At 48.4% G+C, this 20,471-nt stretch overlaps 1 long non-coding RNA gene across 1 annotated transcript; it reads right to left on the reverse strand.

The window, feature by feature from the left end:
* Positions 1-1,884: 1,884 nt before the first annotated feature.
* LOC145717905 (uncharacterized) lies at positions 1,885-19,896 on the reverse strand. The gene is made up of 3 exons (XR_014141414.1): positions 19,544-19,896; positions 15,972-16,037; positions 1,885-7,380 (listed from the first exon to the last, which is right to left on the reverse strand). It is a non-coding gene; the product is annotated as an uncharacterized LOC145717905 (long non-coding RNA).
* Between the last annotated feature and the right edge of the window lie 575 nt (positions 19,897-20,471).

Raw genomic sequence — 20,471 nt, forward strand, 5'->3', positions numbered from 1 at the left:
AAAAAAAAAAAAAATAAAAAAATAAAAAAAAATAAAATAAAATACCTTCTTCTCGGGCTCCTGGGTGGCTCAGTGGGTTAAGTGTCTGCCTTTGGCTCAGGTCATGATCTTGGGGTCCTGAGCTCAAGCCTTTGTCTCCTTCTCCCTCTCCCCCCACCCCTGCTCATGCGCTCTCTCTCAAATAAATGAAATCTTTAATTATTTGAGAGAGAGAGAGCACAAGGGGGGGGAATGTTAGAGGGAGAAGCAGACTCCCCACTGAGCATGGAACCCAACACGGGACTTGATCCCAGGACTCTGGAATCATGACCTGAGCCAAAGGCAGACACTTAACCGACTGAGCCACCCAGGTGCTCCTCAAATAAATAAAATCTTAAAAAAAACACACACACAAAAAAACCCTTCTTCTCTGTTAAACACAAAGAGCATTTCTACACACAATGTATAATCCCTTCAAACAGTGAACATACTTCCATGTAGAGACATTCTCCATCCATACCTTGTTAGTGACAGGGACAACTGATCCTTCAGCTATCTTGTCACTTCTTAAAGAGCTACCAAAATCATACTATGACATTCAATCCCAATAGGAATTGCTAGATGTGCATTAAAAAAAAAAAAAGAAAGAAAGAAAAAGGAGGGGTGCCCAAGTGGCTCAGTGGGTTGAGCTTCCGACTCTTGATTTCTGCTCAGGTCATGATCTTGGGGTTGTAAGATCAAGCCCCAGGTCCGGCTCAGCACTCAGCATGGAGTCTGCTTGAGATTCTTTCCTTCTCCCTCTGCCCCTCATCCTGCTCATGCTTTCCCTCTCTAAATTAAATCTTTAATAAAAAGATAAAGTAAAAAAAGAAAAGACTCTTATCTTGCCTCCCAGAGAAGCCAACCAACATCTTTCCCATATGTTTGTGAAATCCTTATTTTGACTCATGTTTCATAAAAAGGAGAAAATTGAAGTTAAAGTAACTCAAATGATTTAGCTAGACAACTACTTCTTTAATAATTCTTATTCTTAAAAGGGAGTTTTTTTCCAGCTAGCTGCTCCTTTCCTCTAGAAGCAGTTAGGGCAGAGAAGGGAGAACGCACTTAGGAGCAAAGCAAGCTAAATGCTTGTCAGGAGGTGCTGGGAAGGGGCAGAGGCCCGTGGGGAGGGGCCCTGAGCACACCTGTTCCATGTAGCCCTGACCCAGTGTGTTGAGACAGCGCCAGCTCATGGCCCCAATCACACCTGGACAAAGAGAAGGGCCAGGTCTACCCTGGACATACCTGTTCCCTCATGGAGCTTTCTGGAGGCCCTCCACTTGTAGAAGCTGGGACTTTCATCCCTGCTCAGCCCCAGCTGCCACCAAATGGAATGGGGAGAGGGGAGGATCACCTGCACCCACACTCTTAGCTCAGGGGCTATCTCCAGCATCCTCCCTCCAAGCACCAGCACCAGGTGGGCCCTCCTGTGCCTTAGGGATACCACTCAGATCCCCAGACTTTTCCCTATTGCCACCAGGAGCCAAAAGCTCCTTAATTCCTCCCCACATACCTGAACCCACTTGCCCTGCTGCTGCTCTAATACCTTCCATGGCTCCCAGTGCTCTTGGAGCAAGGCCTGGGTTCCTGCCTGCCTCGCCTCCCATACTTCCTCTACCCTGCAGGAGGAGGCTCTCCCAGCCCAGCGGCCTCCCGGCTGTCAGGAGTGATTCTCCCTGAAGAACAAACACTGACTCTCTCCCTAGGCTGTCTGCCCATGGGCCAGACCCAGTACCAACAGAAGAATCCAGTGACAAGCACAATGTGGGGCCCTAAGGAACTGCCCAGAGGATGGGACTTTCCCAGTTGGCCTCCTGGCAGTAAGTCTTTGCAATTCAAGAATGAGTCTGAATGCCTCAACCCATATCCTTTTATTCAGTAACAGCTTTATTGAGCTATAACTCACATTCCATAAAATCCACCTTTCTAAAGTTTACAAATCAGTGGTTTTTAGTACACTCGGTAGACTTGTGTAAACATCACCACTCTGTAATTCCAGAACATTTCCATTACTCCCCAAAAGAAACCTCGAGCCCATTAGCAACCACCCCCATCCGCTCTCTGTCTCTATGCATTTGCCTATGCTGGACATTTCTATCAATGGAATCAGACAATACATTCTCAACCCACTTTTATTTCAAACACGAAACACCCATTTGCAAATGTGGTTGGGTATTCGGCAGTTCTGCTCAGAAGGCCTGAATCTGAATTCCAGAAATGCCTGGCTTCAGAATACACGAGGTGGTAGAAATAAATCCACTTTCTGGGACCACCTCTGTTCCCTGACATTCCCCCATCTCCTCTACTGATCTAGATAAGTGCTATTCTAGAAATTCGTTTTCTTTTTTAAAGATTTTATTTGAGAGAGAGAGAGCGCACAAATAGGGGGAGCGCCAGAGGCAGAAGCAGACTCCCCGCTGAGCAGAGAGCCCGACATGGGACTCAATCCCAGGATCCTGAGATCATGACCTGAGCCGAAGGCGGACGCTTAACCGACTGAGTTACCCAGGAGCCCCAAGACTCTGCATTTCTAACAGGTTTCCAGGTGATATTGATATGGCTGGTCTGAGGGCCACACTTTGAAAACCACTGCTTGCTGGGGGCGGTAATCCCTCAACCAGCATGCCAAATCCTGTGCACCACCTGCTTTTGTAAATAAATTTTACTGGCATCCAGCCCTTTCATTTATGTATCATCTATGGCTGTTTTCATGCTCTAACTGCAGAAGGTAGCACTTTCGGCCACAAAACCAAAAATATTTACTCTGGCCCTGTGCAGAAAAAGTTTGCGAATCTCTAGTTTACGGAGGAAGATCTAAATACTAGAAATCTCATGAACAGGTCTATTGCCAAGTTGAGACTTACGGTATTTTATATGGGTTTCAGAGAATGGGGGGCATGTAATTTTATAAAATCATGAGGATTCTTACACTTTAAAAATTAATCTCAGGATGCCTGGGTGGCTCAGTGGGTTATGTGCCTGGCTTTTTATCCCCCTGACTCTTTTTTAAGATTGTATTTGAGAGAGAGAGAGAGCAAGTGCAAGAGGGCAGAAGTGGGGTGGGCGGGGGAGATACACATCAGACTCTTCATTTGGGCTCAGGTCATGATCTCAGGGTCAGGTTCAGCGGGGAGTCTGCTTGAGATTCTCTCTCTCTCCTTTTCCCTCTGCTCCACACCCCCGCACCCCCTCCCTGCACTTGTACGCACATGCACTCTCTCTCTCTCTCTCTCAAATAAGTCTTTTTAAAAAAAAAATCTCAAAAAAGTCGTTTGTTTTTTTTTAAAGTCACACAGAGAGGGACACCTGGCTGGCTCAGTTGGTTAAGGGTCTGACTCTTCGTTTTGGCTCAGGTCATGAGTCTGCTTGGGATTCTCTCTCTCCAGCTCCCTCTGCCCCCTTTCATGTGTGCTCACTCACACTCTCTCAAATAAATAAATCTAAAAGAAAAAGAAAAAGTCACACAGAAAAGAGCTATTCAGTTTTGTGGTCAAAGGCCCAGCTAGGCTGGAGCCGTGGTTCTCCTGACCAGCTAACGTGTGGGCAGCAGGATGCTTTGGGCCTTGCTCTCTCACCTGTGAGCACACACAGCCCTGCCCAAACCTTCAGGGACGCTTGTGACAAAACAAGGGTTAAAAGTGAAATAAAATATTTAAGAGAAAACTTTCTAAACCCTACAATGCGATATGAAGATAGTATCGATGCCCCAACCCTGGAGGTTAAGTTTATTGAGGGATTCCCCTACAGTCTGGGTTCAAGAATGGAGGTTTTCATTTTTGTTAACTGATCTCTTACTGCCCTTGGCCATGGAGTGACCCTGCTGGGTGTCTACACACCAGAATCATCCCAGCAGTAACGCAAAGGGCATCCTCTCCTGATGCCACAGAAGAATGGAGCTGGGCATGGCGCCGTGAAGGAGGGACGATGTTCTCCTTCCAAGAAGGTCTGTGTGCACCTGCCGAGCACTTGGCACTCGGGCTACAGCTTCCCTCTCCCTTGAGGATGGCCCTGCCGCGTGCGGCACGCCCAGGTAGGGGCTACCCACACAGCTGCGGGCGCTGTGGGTGCAGTCCTCCCTTTAGGCACGTCTCCACCCTCAGCTGCAAAGGGGGAAATAACAGTGTCTACTTCACAGGGTTGTTAGAGATTCTCCATGCTCACGCTCACACAGCGAACAGTGAGAGCCCACAGAAAGGCTTTAGAAGTGTTAGCTGCAATCCTCAGGACAGAGAGGACACCGGGAACCTGTGCACATTGTGTCTGGGGTGTTCTAAGGGCCCAGGTAAGACCGTGTTTGTCACAGCAGGGTTCACATCCCATCTCGTGTCATCAAGACAAAAGCCTGTCATGAGTTTCCAAAACTATTCATCTGAAGCTTTTTTAAAAATTGTAACATTTAGGGGCGCCTGGGTGGCTCAGTCAGTTAAGTGTCCATCCAACTCTTGATTTCAGCTCAAGTCAGTCTGTGGCCACCACGTGAGTCCATGGGACAACCCTTCCCGAGACGTAAGGCCTGGGCTCGTTCAGGTCAGCCGGGAGGGGTTACAAGTGCTCAGGTACTCCTGTCACCCACACTGGTCTCCTGCCTCATCTGCACTTGCTGGGCCACCCCCTCCCTGACCTCCTGGTGACAGTGAGGTCTGCTTGCAAAGGGACTCAGCAGCAGTTAAGATAGGGAAATGCAGCCCAGGAGGGCAGGGGAAGGAAACTCAGGGCAGGGCTTCCTTTAAACGTGTGGGCATGCCCTTCAGGACAAAGCAGCACCCACCATGTCATAAGCAATCTGGAAGAGAGGAGAGAACAGGTCACCGTCAGCTCAGGATTCTAATGTAACCCTTGTGATTCACCTGCTTTTACCTCCTGGTGGGGTGGGGGCATGTCCTTTATGCTTGAGGCCAGTACCCACACAGTTCTGTATTCCGGCTCTCTCCTCTGCAGAGTCCTCGATCCGAGTTACACCACGCTGTGAGGAGGCCAAGGCGGCATCATTCTCTAGCGCCTTTACGACATGCCTGGTCCTGTTCTTTAGAAACACTGACGGTCCCCTCCTTATCATCTCCCCAGACTTGCAGCCTTCCCACAGGCCCCGTGGCTCTGGCTCATGGAAACGGTGCCCTGCGTGATCTGTTTGGTCCTGGGTGTACTCTGACCTTCACCCCTAAGGCCCACACCAGGAGCAAAGCAGCAGCATGATGCTGGCCCTATTACAGGCACCAATTCTTAACTAGTGCCTTTTTAGAACGTGTGAGCCAATGGACTGGGATACTCGGAACGAGGGGCAGCCAGTCTCCAATCTCAGGGAGGTCCCAGCCGATTGGGCTCAAGAATGCTGCAAGGTCCTTGATTACCCAGGGCCATGAAGGGTCCCGTGGACATACTGTGCCTGGTGTGGAGGATTACACAGGGGTCGCTTTGCCTGGGAGGGGCCGTATGAGCAAAGCCTTCCATGCAACCACAATTATCTCAGGGAAAGCAAGGGAAAACCCTGGCAAAGCCTCAAACAACACAGGACGTTGGGGACCAGCTAACAGCTCTCCAAAGCACTCTATGGCAATCTGGACCATGGCTCTGAATCATCTGCAGACCATGTTAAAATGCAGACTCTAATTCCGCAGGTCTGGGGTAGGGCTTGAGAGTCTGCAGTTCTCACAAGCTCCCAGGGGATGCTGCTATTGCTGCTCCAAGGACCATGCTTTGCCTAACAAGAGTCCAAAGCAGAGCTGTCCAAGAGAAATATGACAGCCACAGATATAACTTTTACTTTTGAAGGAGCTGCATTTTAGAAAGCAAAGAAATACGTAAAGTTTATTTTAATAATATATTTAACTTGGGGCGCCTGGGTGGCTCAGTCGGTGAAGCATCTGCCTTCGGTTTAGGTCATGATCTCGGGGTCCTGGGATTGAACCCCACGTCAGGCTCCCCGCTCAGTGGCGAGTCTGCTTCTCCCTCTCCCTCTGCCTCCTCATGCTCTCTCTCTTTCTCTCAATTATATAAATTTAAGAAAATAATAATACATTTAACTTATTTAACCAAATGGAGCTAAACTATGATCATTTCAACAGGTATACAATATAAAGGAATTATTAATGAGCTATTTTATGTTTTCTTTTTTTTTTTTTTCTGACCAGACTAAATCTAAAATCCAGTGTGTATTTTAACTCACAGTACGTGTCAGTTTGGCCTAGCCACATTTCAAGTGCTCAAGAGCTACATATGACAAGTGGCTAGCACCTGGGGCAGTGCAGGCTAAAGGTGAAGGCAGGAGGGAGGCCAGCAGAAGATGAGGCTGGGAAACGGGCAGGTGCCAAGAGGTAAAGAACCTTGTACACCTAGCTAAGGTGTAATACGAGGAGCTACCGGGGCCCTTCCAGCAAGAACTTGAGACACAACTTAGCATGTTGGCACATCCACTGCTGGAGTTCCAGAAGAGTCTGATGCATGCAAGATCCAGAATCTGACCCAATATCGGAAGCAGTGACACCGGGGATGAAAAGGGAGCAACAAATACAAGACATTCAGGCTCCAAAGGACATGGTGATCAGCTGGCTGTGGAAGGAGGGCAAGCATGAAGGGCGACTCCTCAATGTGGGGACGAAGCGTCGACCCGACCGGAAATGCGGGGGGGGGAGGGGTCCCCAGAGGAGGAAAAGGGAGGTACAGTCCGTGGGGCTGCTGCAAAAGCGCGCACTGCACTGCACCTGGGAGAGGCATCTGCACGCACCGGCTGTCAGGGAAGCACCTGCGAGCACCCAGATGAGAGAGGAGACAGAGGGAAGGACCTTCCAGAGAAACCACACTGCGGCAGACGGCAAGGGGTAAGAGCCAGTCAAGGCTGTTTGCACAGTGGTCAGAAAGAAAGGCAGACAAAGCGCTTTCTCGTGAATAAGACACCTTAGGCAGACGGCACCTGCAGCCATGGCAATGCTGAGGACTGAACTCTGGAAAAGCTGACCAAGTTCCCCGGGCACAAGACGGAGCATCCTCAGACACGAGCAGAGAATGGAGCATGTATCCATGTGGTATCAGGCTGTGACTCCTTTCTCCTAAACACCATCGCTGAAGATGGGGAAGGAGGATGGAAATAGCACCCCTCCCCCAACAACCTCATAAGCCCTAGAGGGCATCAGCTGTGACATCTTGTGGTTATACTGACACAAAGTAAATATGATTGGAGCAGCAGCCTATCTTTCCAAGTCCAGATGTTTCCTTCCCAAACTTTCATTCAAGGTTCAGGACATCTAGGGGCGCCTGGGTGGCTCAGTCGGTTAAGCGTCTGACTCTTGATCTCAGCTCAGGTCACGATCTCAGGGTCGTGAGTTCAAGCCCTGCTTTGGGCTCTATGCTGAGCCAGCGTGGAGCCTACTTTAAAAAAAAAAAAAGGTTCAGGACATCTAAACATGAAGGAAAATTAAAAGAAAAGCTTACACGTACCAAAAAAACACACAGTTGTTTTAAAGAGTGACATATTTGACCAATATAGTCAGTTTCCCAGAAGTTGGGGCTTTTGAAAAAATATGCCTGTCTACAAAAAACTAATAAAACTCAACATATTCCACAATAACAAAACATATGTCATTTTAAAAATCCCAAGTGGTATACACAAAACTAAGCTTCCTTTAAGCTTCATCTGATTCCTAAAATTGACAACAATGTAATTCTTAGGAGAATTACCTTCAAGCATGGAATAATTAGACCTATATGGTTTAAAGCAAAGAATTCCAGAGACAGGGAAAATGAATCAATATAGCCGTACCACCAGAAATAAGATTACTATATGTTTTGGGCTACTGATCAATCATTTCCTTTATTTTCAATTTTTTCAAGATGGTTTTAATGTTTCTGCAGATTTTCAAAATGTTTTTAATGCTTTTCTGAAGAAAAACCATCACTATGCTTAAAAACGTATAAGCATATGTACAATGAGCACAGATAAGTATCTCTGTGCTTACACATTTACAAACATACAGCACAATTACCCTAAACAGATGCAGCTTCAGCATCTGCAAGCCACAGGCAGGGAAGCACCTTCACCTCCCCAGAAAGTCAGGGAGGGCTACCTCCCGAGGCTCCGGTCCCCGTCCCACCTTGCTCACCATGCTCCCAGGCTTTCCTGCCCCCCAAGCAGAAGAGACCCTTCTGTGCCTCAGACCCCCACAGCAACGCCACTTTCCTCCTGAGACCACCATGAGTCTGAACTCATCTTTACCTCCCTTTCTTCCTTGCTCTAACCCATGAGTCTACGTCCTGTTCCCCAGAGGGGAAAAACAGTCTGCCCTACAAGATAATTAATTAATCTGATAAAGGCTCTGCTAATGAAGATTTAATGTGTAACCCTCCCAGGCAACATCTTCTGCACTTGAAGCATGGCGGGTAAGGAAAGGACAATTCAACTAGGAGGAAGGTCCGAGCCGTGACATCATCCCAGCAGGCGGGCCACCCATCCTGTCCTCTGGCCAGCCCTACCTGAGTGCTAATTACCTAGACTGGCGATCCTCCCTGCCTCTGCCCTACCTCTCCGTAGCTTCCAGGCAATCATCTGCAGGGAGGAGAAGGCAAACCAAGGCAGGATGAAAATTAAATTATCGTCTGAGAGGAAAGCTAAGGTGGAAGGAAGCCAAAACGATGGCGCACAGGTCTCATTTTATATAATAAGAGTGTGGGGAATAAGCTACGTGCTAATTGGACACCCACAGTGATTCCTTCTGCAAGGTAAATAATCATTCCCTCCTGTATGCATGTAAATTGTTATATATTCGATCTCTTAACACCAGATATATTTGTTAAAAGGAAAACTTGGATTTCTCTCTGGATTTCATTTGTTAGAATGGTCTCTTATAGCAAGTAATCCAAGAAATGTGTAATGGCACAGACAAAGCAGAGGTTTGTTTCTCACTCGTGTCATGATATTACTGGAGGGTAATCCCGTTGCGGGCAGCTACCTCCTCCGGTATTCGGGGACCTATGCTGATGGGGTTCTGCCCCAGGCCCATCTTCATTCCAGACAACCAGAAGAGGGGGAAGCAGGACAGGCTGAAATGGCAGACTTCACCTCCCTTGTATCGGACTGGGTAGAACTGTCACAAGGTCGCATCTAGCTGTGCGAAGCTGGGAAATGCAGTCCAGCGGTATGTCCAGAAGGAAGAGACCCGGACTGCTCCAGTGAGCAGATGGCGCCTCGGCCAAGCCTGTGGGTGCAGCTCCATGCCCTGAAAGACTTTCTACTGCCACAGAGAGAGGCAGTCACACAACAGAGCCTCTTGCCATAGGGAGATTTAGCCTTTATCTTTCCTACTACTTTCACTTCCCAAGGTCACCTTTTTTTTTTTTATAATTTTTTTTTAAAGATTTTATTTATTTATTTGACAGAGAGACACACAGTGAGAGACGGAACACAAGCAGGGGGAGTAGGAGAGCGGGAAGCAGGCTTCCCGCGGAGCAGGGAGCCCGATGTGGGGCTCGATCCCAGGACCCTGGGATCATGACCTGAGATGAAGGCAGATGCTTAAAGACTGAGCCACCCAGGTGCCCCCCAAGGTCACCTTTCTAAAATCCTATTCTTCTGAATATCACATTGATCTGCAAGAGCTACCCTTCATTAGTATTATAAAAATGAGAAACACTACTATTTAAAAAAAACTGATAGATGGGGTGCCTGGCTGGCTCAGTCAGTGGACTGTGAGACTCTTGATCTCAGGGTCATGAGTTTGAGCCCCACACTAGGTACAGAGGTTACTCAAAAATTAAATCTTAAAAAAAATTATGGAAAAGAAGAAATAATTGCTTCCAGTGGGGGGTAAACAGCACAACCAATGTTTTGTTGCTGGGCAACAGACATGTATTTTAATTAAATGCTTTCCTTCAAATACCATACTGAACTATCAAAATCAGTAACAAAATCTGTAGGCGACAATTAAAATGCTGCCGCACAAAATCTAGCTTAAAGTCTTTCCATAGTGAATTGGTGGTTCAATGCATTAACATTATTTTTTATAGTTTTCCAAATTTTTTTTTAAGATTTTACTTTCAAGTAATTTCTACACCCAACATGGGGCTTGAACTCACAACCCTGAAATCAGGAGTTGCATGCTCTACTGACTGAGCAAGCCAGGCACCCCAGTTTTTCAATTCTTTCTTTCCTTTTTTTTTTTTTTAAGATTTTATTTATTTGTCAGAGATTGAGAGAGAGGGAGAGAGAAAGCACAAGCACGAGGAGCGGTAGGCAGAGGGAGAGGGAGAAGCAGGCTTCCCGCTGAGCAAGGAGCCTGATGCGGGGCTCCATCCCAGGACCCCGGGATCACGACCTGAGCCGAGGGCAGACGCTTAACTGACTGAGCCACCCAGGTGCCCCAGTTTTCCAATTCTTAATGAAACAGAATTGAATAGTGCAAAGGGTGGAAGGGGAGGAGATAAGAAATTTAAATTTCCTACAGTTAATTTTATATTTCACCTCACTGAATTCCCAGGATACTATAATAGAATGGGAATGACTCTAGTTTGACAGTCTGAGGACTGGAGATTGAAAAGGTTAAGGACAGAGTAAAGATCCAGCCTGAAATGCAAGCATTGCCACTTAACACTAGTGCAAACCTTCCCAACAAACTGGAACCACTGTGGCCACACAGGGGGCAGAGGTGACCACACTCACCTTGCTGATCAAAGCAGGGATCCCCTAAACTGGTACATCTCACATCATCTTTCAAATCTGCTCTATACTGGAAACTTATTTTCAGTAGAGCTAAGAGCTACTGTTTGACAAGGACAGGATCGGCCCAGAAAGAACCAACAAAGCTATGGCCTTCAAGGACTCCCTAGGGAAGCAACCTCACCAGATCACTCAGCCACATGCACACAGCTTCCAGAGAACACTTCGGTCACCTACTCTTAAATACCTGCAGATGACAAGGATCACTGGACATTCAAAGAGAGCCTTTAACAGGGAAGAGAGAAGCCAAAATAAAAAAGCAGCTGAGCTGGGAAACTCAATCTATGCAAAAAGAAGACTTAAAAAAACAAAAAACAAAAACAGCTTAATTATCCTCAAAAATATGAAAGAAGAACCATGAAACAAGATCAGTAGGAGATAAAAAAGGAACAACAAAAAGTTTGGCATAAAAAAACAGCATAAATTTAAAACTCAATGTAAGGACTGAAAGATAAGGTTGTAGAAATCTCCTCAAAAGAACAAAAATATGGGGTGGCTCAGCCAGTTAAGCATCTGACTTCAGTTCCGATCACGATCTCGGGGTCCTGGGATCGAGCCCCACGTCCAGCCCCTGAAGAACCCAAGGTCGAGCCCCACGTGCTCAGCGTGGAGTCTGCTTCTCCCTTTCCCCTCTGCCCTTCCCCCTGCTCGTGCTCTAATAAAATCTTAAAAAAAAGAACAAAAATACAAAGAAATGAAAAATAAGTCAGAAAAAATTAGCACCAGTCCAAAGAGCAAGAAACACAAAGGTGTGCTTTCCTGCAGCAATCCTGAGCACCAATGGAGAATGAACACCATCTGCAAAGTGCTGAGGAAGAACGATCTCCACTGGAGACCTCTATACCAAACAATCCATTCACTGTCGAGATAAAATGACATTTTCAGATACAGAAGGTCTTTAAGGACTATTCCCTGTGTGTTGGAATATATTAAAAGATTTTTCACAATTGGGGAAGATTTGGAGGCCGAATCAACGAGAAGTGTGTAAGAAATCAAGCAAAGAAACAAAAACTACCATTAACCTTAGTGATTATGAAAACTTGCACCGGAGAAATAACTCATAGTTTGTACCACCAGGCTCAGCATTGATAGCACTGGCCATCAAAATAACGCAAACAGCGAATACTGTTAACTCCGTGCTTCTCAAAGGGGGTGATTTTGCCTCCCCACAAGAGACATCTGGCAATGTCCGGAGACAGGTTTGGTTGTCACAACTGGGGTGAAGGGAGCTACTGGCCTCTAGTGGGTAGAGACCAGGGAAGCTGCTCATCTTACAATGCACAGGGCAGCCCCCGCCCAAAACAAAGAGTTGCACTTGACCCTTAAACACAGGGGTTAGGGGCACTGATGCCCCACGCAGTCAAAAAATAAGTGTACAACTTTTGACTCCCCCGAAACTTAGCTACTAATAGCCTACTGTTGGCCGAAGGCCTGAGTATTAACATAATCTTAGTTTCACGTATTTTCTATGTTGTATGTATTATGTACTATATTCTTACAATGAACAAAGCTAGAAAAAAGAAAATGTGATTAAGAAAATCATAAAGAGGGGCACCTGGGTGGCTCAGTCGGTTAAGCGTCTGCCTTCGACTCACAGCATGATCTCGGGGTCCCGGGATTGAGCCCCGCATTGGGCTCCCTGCTCCGCGGGAAGCCTGCTTCTCCCTCTCCCACTCCCCCTACCTGTGTTCCCTCTCTCGCTGTGTCTCCGTCAGATAAATAAATAAAATCTTTGAAAAAAAAAAAAATCCTAAAAGAGGGGAGCCTGACTGGCTCAGTCAGTAGAGTATGCGACTTAATCTCGTGCTGGGGGTAGAAAAATTAAATTAAAATTAGAAAAAATAAAGAAACTCATAAGGAAAATATATTTACAGTACTGTATTGTATTTATCGAAAAAACAAATACATGTATAAGTGGACCCGCATAGTTCAAACCCATGTTGTTCAAGGCTAAACTGTATTTGACCCAAAATGTCAACAGTGCTGAAGCTGAAAAACCCTTTTCTAACCAAAATGGTGATGTAATCAGATTTGAAGTGTGGGGTGGATGGTGGGAAGAAATGTGCCAGGGTAGACGGTGGGAAGGAGGTGTGCAGAAAAAGGCTAAATCCCAGTTTTCTACATAGTGGGAAGTCAACAGTTAGGAACAAGTAGAAGTAGCAGCAATAGAGAATGTAAGCAAATGCCGAAAGCCAGCAGCTAAGAAGTTTCACTCATTGTCCCCAGGGAAGGGGAAACGGCAGTGGGGAGCTGTTGGTATGATAACAGCGGCCGAAGAACTATCTGATTATTTAAACTGTGCCAGAACCACTTTGATATAAATGAAAACAAAACTCAAAAAGATACACTAATATTTTGTCCCCTTCCTCCCACGAATAAGTAAAAATGTTGCCTTTACAGCACACAGAATCTACCAGGCCTGGAATATTATTTGCCTTTGATCTGAACATCTTAGTCGCCTCTGGCCAAAAGAAAGATAATCCCAACCCTGCCCAGCCGATCCCGAGCACAGTTCTTCCTTCCCCATGGCAGAGATGGATCATGGTCCCTAACAACACCCTAGAGATTTAAAAAAAAAACAGCCCAGGTTAAAAAAATGTTACTTTTCCGTTACAGTTCAGAAAATCCTGCCCAGAACCACCAACATTCACACCAGTAAACAGAACAGGCTCCCTCTACCAGAAGACAACGTAAATATTAGATCCAACAAGGTAACAGAACAATTCTTCCAGAATATACCAGTGTTAGACGCTGCCCATGTTTTAAAAAGACCAAAGAGAGTAACATGGAACCCTCTAGTTCTTTTAAAATCCTTCACGTGAGAGAAAGTTTTCAGCTTGGAAGAGCTGCGGCTAGCAGAATTTCTCCCCCAAGTGTTGCCCCACTCCTGACCACAGTGTTTCCAAGTAAAAGAAGTAAGACCTGAATAAAAAGTCTATTCAGCCTTTCAATCCTTAAATTATCTTGTCGAATGTTTACAGTGCTCCCAGTGTACAAGAAGAAAAGCTCCACAGAGGCCCTAAGGAATCCACAAATCCAGGTTTACTGGCATGCTGACACAAAATAGCTTTGGCAAGAGGGCAACTCCAAGCTGCTTTCCAAGTAGACAAACCAGCCCTTTCCAAGCAGGGAGCTCAGCTTCTGTGCCCGTGAAATAGAAAGGTAAGAAATCCCAGCTCAAAAAAAAAAAAAAAGAAGAAATCCCAGCTCATTGGGACAAGGTGAAAATGACTATTTTTAAGAGCGTTTCATCATCATGCTATTCTACATTTAGCTCTCGGGCAAACTAGCTTTCTTTTTTCAAAAGACGAATGTCAGGACATGTTAAGAAATACTTAGAACTGCATCAGGAAGTCCAAGTCCAACATGGTGTAGAAGTGTGATGCACAGCTTACGTTTACAGCTTTCTACCCCACAGAAGCCTGTGGGTTTATAGATGGGAGACAAGCTCAGCTCACTTAATGTCTAGGGAAGAATCCTCCACCCGTTGAACCTCGCAGCCACCAGACTCTGGGATATGATGTTACACCCCCTGACCTCCCACTCCTGCACCCAACGCACCTGTGGAGACGAGAGGACCAAGGACGAGAGAAGAAGTGGGCCGAGTGCGGGAGGCAGAGACTGCGACAGGCTAACAAAGACACGCGGGACAGCAGGTAAGCAGCTCTACCAACAGAAAGGGGCTTTCAGCACACAAAACAACGCTCACCTCTTTTTGTTTGTTTGTTTAACCATACTAATGACTCTTAATATACAAACGAGTCTTCGGAATTAGCCTCATCCGGACAACTCAGGGGTCGGCAGCTGGCCTCAGAAAGTGCCTGGGCTCTCCCAGCCAAGGGGCTGCTGCAGCAGAAGAGCACCCACGGCCCGGCGTGGGCGGCCCCAGCCTTTGGCCGCTGACTCCTGTCAGATGCCAGGATCTGGGAGAGCACACACTGATGTGCTTTCACAGAGATCGAGCAAGATCCACAGAGAAGCTTACATCTGTCAGCTCCTAATCCCCTGCTGAGTTCATCACATCCCTCTTTTTTTTTTAAACTTTTACTGATACCTGACAAAGAACTTGGTCTGTTGGGGACAAATACAAAGACATGAGGACAACAATGTGTCCTGACCAAGGCTGCCACTAGGTCCAACCTCCCTGGTCCCCAGTGAGTGCCTCAGCCAGGTTCCGTAAAATGGAGCCCCCTTTCAAGCCACTAAGGCAGGCGCCTCAGGTGCTCAGTGCCCCCCAGCCCCACCCACCACCGACGGCTAGTCTTTGCCCTGAGCCTTGTGCTGTCAGGAGCTCTGGCTAATGGCTTACTTAGGACATTTGCCACCTGGCTGTGTGACCTCCATTCAAAATACGTGCCCTGATTCCCGTCCACCCCACCTTCAGTATCCAAACTAGAAAGGACATTTAAGGACTTTGACTCATATCCAGAGAAATGTTTTAAGGGTATGAAGGCCCCTGAGAGGGTGAGTCAGCCTGGGGGCATCCCAAGGCGCAGCTCTCCTGCCCTGCTCTAGGATGTCAGTGTTCCTCAAAGGCAACCCAAAAGTCGGTGGCTTCCCAAAGGAGCCACCCGTGGGACCACACCAGGCCCAAAGCAACGTCTTGCTTGGTGCTTCTGGCTAGGGCTCTGGCATTCTTCAGGGAGGGACTCTAAGAAAGGGCAAAAAGGAGGGGCTGGAGCTTCATTCCTTCCCCCCTTAAGAAACATTCCTGAGACTGCAGGGGGCCTACGGACACCCAGCTGGTGCACAGAATGCTCCCTAACGAATCCCCAACCGCCCATTTGAAATTCTAGGCCCTCCAGTAACGTTTTAGAGATCAGGCCCCTCCCCTAACCCCCACTGATGTTTTACGTTTGCTGAATCGATGGAGAAAGGAACATGCAAAAACAGGGGACCGCATACATCCGTTGTATCTGTTTACAGGGGGCCCCGGATAACCCACATCGAAATGTGGCCTTGGAAATACCAACAAGTCAAAATCTTTGGGGTTTCTTAGGACACAGACATCACTTCTACTCCCTGTCGGACAGGAGCATGGAAAAACAGCAGCATTGTGTGTTTTGCAGCCCTAGTAAAAGGTCAAGCTAGAAGCCAATGTAAAGGTGCTGATACAAATCTGGGTGCCACCTTTCAGCAGAGGTCTGCTGGGACTTCACACATGCACTTCAAATTCCAAGAATGCCACTCCTAGGAAGTTAAGTATCCCTTTTGACTTCAAAACTAGACCCAAAGAAAAGACTGTCCTTACCCAGCAGCCCCACTGAAGGCTCATAAAACAGCACTCAGGAGTTCCAGCTTCATTTCCTTTCTCCGGCTACAAAAATGCAGATGAAGCAAGTATTTGTTTGAGTTTTACTATGTAAATAAAGCCTATTATCAGGGTCAGCACTTGGGAAGAAAACAGCCCTTCAGGAAAAGCCTTCCAAAAGGCCAGTGTCCTCACAAAGAAAAATTAACTTGAGCTTTAAAAGCTAAAATCCTTTTAAAAACTAAGGTGCTGACACTGTTCATCAAACAAGGGCAATCTGGCCCACAGGTAACATCTGACAGTCTGGAGACTTTTGTTGGCTGTCACAGCTGGAGTGGGGGTACCCCGGGCATCAAGTGAGTGAGGGGGGCCCAGGAATGCTTCTGAACATCCTACAGAGCCCACGACAGCCCCCACCAGAGAGTGATGCAGACCAGCATATCAGTAGTGCCCAAGTTGAAAAATCCTCATCTGATGGATGTGACAAAGTTATTTAATAGAACACTGCACGTGTTTCCAGGCGAACTGAGTAGAGGGGTTAGTGGGGACATTTGGGACCAAGAGCTGGTCCTTGGGGGCCTTCTCATGACCTGCCAGGTTTGTGACCTCAGGGCACGCCATTTAACTTCCCTTTGCCTTAGCTGTTGCATTTATAAAACGGGCTGATAAAATTTCCTGATCTGAAGATCACAGATTCAACCAGCCTTGTTCTTCGCATTCCTTACAGTTCTAAAATGTGCACTCCTATGAGGCTTCCAAATCAGACCCCTATTATCATAAAAAGAGTGTGTCACCTTACACTTGTCCAAGCTACCCCCACATCAGATTCTGTTAAATAGAAAATGAATTGTATAATACCCCAGGAGTCTTATATGTAAAATATTTAATTACAAGTTTTTTTAAAAGAAAAAAAAAAGCCCTATTAGAACAATTATAATTTGGGCCCCAAATAACAACAATTGTTATAATGAGCCCCAAATATTTTTCAGTAGCTACTGAGGCAGAGTCAAAACTTGGATTAATCCAAATTCTGCAGGTGCAACAATTTTTCCCAGCTCCACCACAACAGTGTATTGCCACTCTTTAAGTGATTCTAAATGGACACACTTTCCTCCATCCTTTCCTAATAATGTGACAGTTAATTACCAGCTGTTGGAGTGTAAGCAAGCATAATTGATGACTTAATCCAAGAGAAAAGACACGCATGTGAAATAGCGCCAATACCACGGAGCACGTAGTTAAAAATACACAATACGTGCGCAAGCGTGCACCTCTGTGTGTGTTTACAAGTGTACCTGGAAACTCAGTACGGAAGTCCCAAACTCTCCTGAATCCTTTCTTTTTTTAAAGATTTTATTTATTTATTTGAGAGAGAGAGAAAGAGCATGAGTGGGGGTGGGGAGAAGGAGAGGGAGAGGCAGGTTCCCCGCGGAGCACGGAGCCCGATGCCAAGACCCTGGGATCATGACCTGAGCAGAAGGCAGACGCTTAACAGACTGAGCCACCCAGGCGCCCCTCTCCTGAATTCTTTCTATCCTAAGTAAAGAAACCACCAATTTCCAGTCACATTGCAGTATCTATAAAAACTAAGCAGCATTTTAAGGGAGGGATGTATGGGCCTCTCAGAGAAGAACCCCAAACATTTTTATTCCTGCAAAATCCTGAAACAGCATCTGGAAAGGCGGAGTACGAAGACTGGTACTTACCTACCCACAAAAACTTTCAAAAGAAAAACAAAACAAAACAGACCAAAAACACCTTAGCAAGTACTGTGCAAGCTAACCAGCAGGCCAAATCAGGAGCAAAGGGCCTCACATGCCCCAAAAAGGCCCTGGTGTGTATTTCCTGGGTTTTACTGCCCACCTCCCACAGTCTAGACCGGGGCCTCTTGGGCAGAGAGAACAGAAGGCCACTAAGAATACACCAGGATTTTTAGAACCTGGAGTACCCACAGAAAGGAGGAGGTGCTCGGGGATCCCCTTCTCCAGCTTCTGGTTAAACACCTGAATTTGAGTTTAAAATGACCTCCAACTCTCTTATACTGTGTAAAGCCAAAAGGCAACATTTCACCTTAACCAATGTTTTGCAACTTACTCCTTCAATTATAATAACAAGTCTGAGAAAGATACGTTGACTTGTGTGTACACCTCTTTTTTAAAAGAAATACATGAAATGCTAAGGGTGTTAGTAATTTACCTGCTATCTTTTAAACTTTTACCATCAGAAATGCCCTGTAAAACCTTTATTAAAAAGGCATAGGGTTAACACGCTTTTGTACGCATATATGCAGGAAAATACCCTTGGCTGGGCAAGCTGTATACACTTTGCTCACCATCTTTTCAAAGAACCCAGTTCGTTAATGGGTTACACATTAAATTTATAGCAACGACAGCCTCTTTCCCCAGTTGAACATAAATTCAGTGCCTATCTAAACAAGCCTCCTCTCAGAGTTTCTGGTTTTGTGAATACAAAAATGAGAGAAAATACAGAACAGAGAAGTTTGGTGTCTCATTTGCTATCTTGAACAACAAAGCCACACCACTTCCCAAATTCATCACGGGTGGGTTGGCTTAGGAGTGACCTTATACCTTCCTGCTGTGGTGAAGCAGGAAAGTAGGAAAAAACCCAGCAAGTCACCTTCAAACTCTTGTAGTCGCCAAGAATTTTTACATTTTAAAGGGAACTTTGTCCCTAGGAAAAGCCTAACCCAACCCTCCCCACAGAAACGGACACTTTTAACCAGAAGAAAACAGGATGATAGGTTTGTTGTTTTGTGTTTTCACAGGTCTATCCAAGTTCAGCTGATCAATTTCAAGATCGATTGCTGTTTAGAGACAAGAGAATTCAAAGTGTGAAAGCACCCACCTTCCCTTACCATACACACTTAACGCAAAACACATTCCTGATGAGACACATTAGAAACTTATTGGAGCTCAAATCCCACTTTGAAAAAGGACACTGAAAGTTTCGGTACGTGTCTGCAGGTCCCAGAGCGCCATGGATCTAGAGCTGGAAGCCGAAAGTCAGTAAATATTGATGGGCTGATGGGAATCGAGAAGCTGGGCGGGCGACAGCTGCACGTCTGAGTTTCCTAGTGATACGGGGTACAGGTTCAAGGGGTGCAGAACCAAAGGCCTTACAGTGACAAATACAGGTGGGGCAGTTCTGTCCACCCCCTGGCACGTGGGGCTGTTCCTCCCCAACCCCTGGGCAGCCAGCCCCACAGGTGCAGGCCGCCGCTGGCGAAGCCTGGAGTGACAGGGGACCCAGCCAGGCCCCTTCTCGAAGGGAGGAAGGGAGGGGACCCGGAACAGGAGCCATTTAAACCCTGCGCGGCTCTGGGAGTCAGCAGGGCTGGGAGCCAGCAGGGCTGGGAGCCGCCGCAGAGGGGCCGGGACCGCGCACCTTTGCGTGTTCCGGTGCCCCCGTCCCCGCAGGTGACCCAGGCAGACTAGCGCCCCCGAGTTGGGGACACGATTGGGCTGCCCCTCCGGCGCCCCCACCCCCGACGAGAACCCCCGCCCCGCGGCCACCTTTGGGCTGTCACCGTGAGGGTCCCGCGGCCGCCTCACCTTGGTGATGACCAGCGGCTCGCCGTGCTCGCGGCCGCCCTTTAGGGTGAAGCCCCACGGGGCGCCGCCGCTCAGCTGCACCTCCACCAAGCGCCCGCCGTCGGGCGCCCGCGCCTCGGCCTCGGCCAGGCGCTCGGGCCGCGCGCGGGGCTCGGCACCCTCCATAGCGCGGAGAGCGGAGGCGGCGCGGCCGCTCAGCCCCCAGGGCCCGTCCGGCCCGCGCCCATGCACTCGGAGGAGCCCCGGCCGGCCGAGAGCGAGGGAGGGTCCGGGCGCTCCTGCCGCCGCCGCCGCCGGCCACTGGCGAACCTGCGCGGCAAGTCGGGAGGAAAGTGCCGGCCGAGGCCGGGGAGGGAGCCGGGCGCGGGCGGCGCGGTGCGCGGGGAAGGGCGGGCCGGGCAGGGGGCGGGGCCGGCGCGCTCCAGGGCTCGGGAGCGCTGCCCGGAGGGTGGGAGGGGCAGAAGGAGGCGCGCGCTCCGGGACCCGCGCGGCCGCCGGGGGCTAGCGGGGCTAGCGGGGCTAGAGGCGCTGGGGCGCAGGGGCGCGCGCCCGGGGCTCCCCCGAGTGGCCCCGAGGGTGGGAGGGGGCGAGGGTCGGCACGCGCACGGGACCTGTGCCGCCGGCTAGGGATGGGCGTGCGCGCTCGGGACTGCCCCACTAGTTACCCAGAGGGTGGGAGGTGCCGAGGGCCGGCGCGCGCACGAACCTGTGCGGCTCGCCGGATGCAGGAGCGCGCTCCGGCCCCGCCGCCCCAGTTCCCCGGAGGGTGGGAAGGGGCCGGGGTGCGCGCTCCAGACCACGCGCGGCGCCGCGGGGTCTGGGGGCGTTGGGCTGCGACGCGATGTCCGGCCCTTCCTCCCGCGCCAGCGCCGGGCGGCCCTGGGAGGCTCGGGGCGCGCCAGCCCTCCGCCCGGGAGGCCGAGTCGCG

This window comes from Leptonychotes weddellii, chromosome X (assembly GCF_054177405.1).
Source record: "Leptonychotes weddellii isolate Sample4059 chromosome X, ASM5417740v2, whole genome shotgun sequence".
Taxonomy (NCBI): domain Eukaryota; kingdom Metazoa; phylum Chordata; class Mammalia; order Carnivora; family Phocidae; genus Leptonychotes; species Leptonychotes weddellii.